Genomic DNA, 5,198 nt, shown 5'->3' on the forward strand with positions numbered 1-5,198 from the left:
AACTCAAGCAGACACTGGAATTTAAGTCTCAGTATTAAGACTTTTAAGACTCAACCAGATCCTTCATGCTCCAACTGGCTCATCAGGAAGTTTGAAGCAGATTTTGCCAGCATGCCCAGAGGACTCTGGGAAAACTTCCAGGATTCCTGGACCAGGCAAAACCTTCAGAGCCGTCAGGCACCGCTGTGCCTCCTCCTGCTGCTGCCTGGCTGCTGAGATTGGTGCATCTGGATGAATCTGATGTGTATGTTTTCATTCCTTTCCTTCCAGAACCCTTGGTAAAGAAAGTACACAGAGGGATTCATGAGTGCTTGGCTAACTCCAAGGTCCTGGGAGGACATGAACCAGTGACTTTGAATGTGATGCTGAGCCCAGCAGGGAGCCAGTATGACTCTTCCCAAATCACAAGTGAGACTCAGAGGCCCCACTGGGCTCCCACGTGGACTCAAGCCACCGTCTTTGCTTAGAGGACGCAGCAGAAAGACTTGGCTCATTTTCCAGGGGGCAGACTTGGAGAGTTCTGCCAGGTCCATACATTTCAACCCCCTCCTCCCACCACAGCAGGCCTGCTCTTTTATGTATCCAATGGGAATATTTTTCATTATCTTCCCTCTCAATTTAATTAATCCACATTCCGTAATGAACCTTGAAATTTCATTAAACACATCATTACTAATCAGCACAGAGCTAGTGGTAGTTGGCGGCTTCTTGCCGCCATGCAGGATGTTTGACTGTGCCAGGTGCTGTCATCCGACTCTGGGCCTGGGGACCCCCTCCTCCTCCTGCAGGGCTAGGGCTCAGGACCATTCCTGAGTGGCCAGGATGCTACACTGGCCCCTCCCGCAAGGCTGGGGAGGTTGGTCTTGCAATGGGTGGCTGTACAGCCTTTTGTGGAATCGTGGTGGCTCAGCAGAGGCTGTGAGGATGACAGTGGATGGTGTCTCGTGAAAGCAGGTGTGGATGACATCACAGCAGTGAGGGGGGATTCCCACGATGCCCTTCTCTGAGACTCAGTTTCTGGGGGTGTCAGCTTCCTCAGCTCTCCCCTACTCCCTCCTATAAGAGCACCCATTGACCATGATACCACCGGGTCTGGTGTCGTGTGGGCACAGGGGAGGTGCTGGCACCAAGTGAGAGCACCTGTGCATGGTTGGGGCTGTTCCTGGCGGGCCCACAGCTACTTCCATTCTTCTGCACCTCTTCCTGCCTCCACTTCCTGCCTCCACTTCCTGCCTCGGCCACCATCTTTCTCCAGTTGCGACCATTTGGCCCAGAGACAGCCACCTCCTGGCAAGCTCTTCCACTTCTTGGCCCATTTCTTCCTCCCATTTTCAACTCCCAATGAAACCCCAGCCCCAGGAGAAGCCACCTCTTCCCCTTCTCTGGAGTTGTTTAGACTCCTGGCTGTAAGCCTCAGCGGGCCGCCTGCCCTAGGCTCATAGCTCCCTGTGGGGTGTCTCCTGTAGCCTCCTCCTCCTCTCACACTTTCCCCTCCCTCAGGTTCAGAGGTGCTCCCCTGCTCTTTCTCTGAGGAAATGGAAGCTTCCAGAAGCCCCTCCATTTCTCCTCTCCCCGATCTGCAGGCCTGCCCGCCTCCTTCCCTCCTGTCACCTGGAAGGAGTGTGGCAGTCACCGAGGCCACCATCTGCCCTCCGGAGCCCAGGCCTCTCTTTCCCTTTCCCGAGAGCATGGCGCTGGCAATCATCTCATCTCTTGTTTACGGGGTTAGCCCCCACCCTCAGACAGACACAGCGATGCCTACCTCCCGGGGACAATGCCTGCTCCATGTCACCCTCCAGCTAGGACTCCTCCCCAGCTCCATGCCCCCACCCTGAATTCTGCATCCAGCCCCTGCTCCCTGTGGCTTCTGTCCCACCCCTAGCCTTCCACGGAAACTTCTCTGCACGGGGACTTCAAAGAGCCACATGTGACAAAAGCCGGCAGCTTTCCCACCCATGACCCAGCCTCTCAGAAGCACCCTCCAGAACCAGCCCTGCCTCCTTGGCTCCCCTGGCCCCATGGCCTTCGTGATCCTGCACACTGCAGCCTTCTGAGTTGGATCTAAGGTTTGGGCAGAGCCCATCTCCCTCTCTCCCAGGATTGATCCCCGTCCAGTCTCCACCTCTGCCTGGACATGTCCAGGTGCCGCCCTCCCTGCTCCGTGGGGGCCACTAGCTGCGCTCACTGTCCTGACACATGAACAATTCCTTCCTCAAAGTGTGGCCCTATTGGGGAGGATGGTGGGTGGGAGCAACCTGTGTGACCCCCACTAGGATTGGGGTTCTAAGCCTGATTTTAAGGCTCTGACGAAAGTGGTAAAAGAAAATCCATCTGCCAACAATTTCAGGGGCTTCCCGATCGCCAAAGGAGCCCTTGGGCCACAGGCATGGCAGATGCTGCCTATTGTGTTCAGACCCACTTCGTGGCCAGTGTGCCCACCTGCCCTCTGTTGCGAGTGTCGTCTGCCCTTGGCCACGGCCATGAGGGGCTGTCGGGGGTGCTGAGCAGTTACACTCTCCACCTCCCACCCTGATGGTGCCCGTAGCCAGCTGCTGACCCTCTGACCAACGTGGGGTTTAACTACCCAGCCTCCTTGCCCCTGAGCAGGACAAACTGTGGTGAAATTCACACTGTGGAGATCCCATGGGTTCCGGCTGGGTTGGGTGTACCCTGGACCTGCGTCTTTGCCCAACCTCTTCCCATTGCCACCTGTCTGAGTTTCTCCCGGGAGTCCTCCCTCCATGAATCTTCTGCTCAAGGACCGTGATTCAGGCTCAACTGATGGGGACCCTCACCTAAAGCAGCAGGTGAAGACCCTTCACTGAGATACCCTTTGTGACTGCACTGAAGCTAAAGGCACAGGGGCTGTGCACCTGAACCAGGGAAGCTGACACCCCCGGGAAATCAATGGCATCTGCACCAGGCTTTTCGGTTGCAGGACAAAAGCAGCCTCAGACCACAGCTGAACGGATGGTGTGACTGTGTGCCAATAAAACTTTATTTACAATAACAGGCACCTGGCCATAGTTTTCTAAGCCCCATTCCAAGTAATATGTCCCTGGAGAAGTGGGATTGTGCTTTGTTATTGAAGTATCCCAGATACAGTTGGCCTTTCATATCTGTGGGCTCTGCATCTGTGGATTCAGCCATGGACCAAAAATATTGGGGGAAAAAAAAACAATAAAAAAAGCAATAAAAACAATACATATAAGAAAGCCAATACAATATAAGAACTGTTTACATAGTATTTCCATTGTGTTAGGTATTATAAGTAATCTAGAGAATCTAAAGATGGTTTAGGGTACACGGGAGGATGTGAGTAGGTTCCCTGCAAATCCTATGCCATTTTCTATCAGGGACTTGAGCATCCCAGGATTTTGGTATCTGCGGGGGTTTGGAGGTGTCTTGGAACCAACCCCTTATTGGTGCCAAAGGAAGATTATACTCTTATCACAAAATCAAACGTGTATTACATGTCAGAGTCACCACTGTCACCTGCTCAGCTACCTCAAGTTACTTCCCCAGTTCTCCAGCCCAAGGCTCATTCAAACCCATGCCATTTAGAGGCTCACTGCTTTGACAGGATAAACTGCATAGCACACAGGACCTGAGAGGTGAGAAGTGTCCCTGCTAATATACTAGAGAAAGATTTCAGGGCAGGGCATGACCACAGAACCCTATATCCGAGGACCATCTGGTCTGGGGTCTGCCTTCAAGCATATGTCTGTCCCACGTAACATATCAGTCCCATGTAAAATGCCTGGCCCGTTGTACGTCAGTCCCATCCGAGGTGTCATTCCCCTGTGAGACATAAGTCCCATATAGGTGTCGGGGGTGGGGCACGTGATTCTGCATCTCAGTGTTGTGCCGTTCCTGTCATGGTAGGGATGTGACATTCAAACTTGTGAGAAATGAATCCTAAAGTTGAAGATTGTTTTGAGATCAAGAGCTTTTAGCAAGAAAGCCCACCTGGTTTCTGAATATTTTTCCCTGGAGGAAAAAGGAAGGGAAGTGAGGCAGAGCCCCACTTTCCCGCTTCAATCTCCTCCTGTGGTCAGATGGTCCAGGCCACGTATGGCTTCCATGAGCTCTCAGGCCGTCTCATGGCCACGGGCTGTACTCTGGGTTATGTTTCAGGCTTCCTGAACATACAGAGACACACTGCCGTTGTTTTCTTTGAAAGTCACTTTACCCAACGACAAGCCGTCAAGGGCGACAGCATGGCTCTACCTCCCCACTACTCCTGCACCTGCTAACCTCACTGGGCACTTTCAGTCTGAGCGTGGAGAGGCAAGAGGGAACGTGCTTTCTGTGGCTTGTCTGATGATTCAGACCTCACAGGAAGATGAGGTGAAGGTGGGTCTGAGTCAGGTCTGAGAGGTGGGCAGAACCTGCCTCGGAGGAAGAGCACTCGGTGCAGGGCAGCTGGGCCCAGCCGGTTGCGGTTGCAAGCAAGGTGTGTCTTCCTTCTGTTACGAACTGAGCACCCCTGAGAGAAATGGGCCCTGCTGAGCTAACATCAAGTCATCAGCAGGGCTGGTTCCTCAGGAGGCTCTAGGGGAAAGTTGGTTTTCTGGCTTTTCCAGCTTCCAGAGGTGCCCACGTTCCTTGGCTGGTGGCTCCCTCCCCCATCTTCAAAGACAACAGAGCAGCACCTTCACGTCTCTCTCGCCTCTGCCTCTATGGTCACACCTCTTTTTACTGCTGTGACCCTCCTGCCTCTCCTTCTCCCTTATAAGAGCCCTTTGATGGCATTGAGCCCACCTGGCTAGTCCAGGATAACCCCCCACCTCAGAATCGCTAACTCAATCACGTCTGCACAGTCCCTCTGCGTTGTGAGGTCACATATTAGCAGGCTGCGGGGATGAGGACGTGCACATCTTTCCAGGACCATCACCCTGCCCACAAGAAGGTGTGGCAGGATAGAAATCCCTGCGTGAGGATTGGTGCCAGGAGGCGAATGCGAGGATCTTGTCGGGTGTGGAGTGGGGACAAGCCCAGCGGGTTCAGATGGGACAACAGCATTTGCTGCAGCCGTGCAGATCTGCAACTAGAGCCCTTCCTCTCTCTCGTGTCTTGCGTCTCTGCTTTCCTCCCCTGCTGACTGTGGATGCATGCTGGGTGGGGGAGAGGCAGCTGAGGACCCAAAACCCTCTTTCCCAAGCTTCACAGGAGCCCTCCAGCCTTCCAGACCTCCC

Source organism: Macaca nemestrina, chromosome 11, assembly GCF_043159975.1.
Source record: "Macaca nemestrina isolate mMacNem1 chromosome 11, mMacNem.hap1, whole genome shotgun sequence".
NCBI classification, from domain to species: Eukaryota; Metazoa; Chordata; class Mammalia; order Primates; family Cercopithecidae; genus Macaca; species Macaca nemestrina.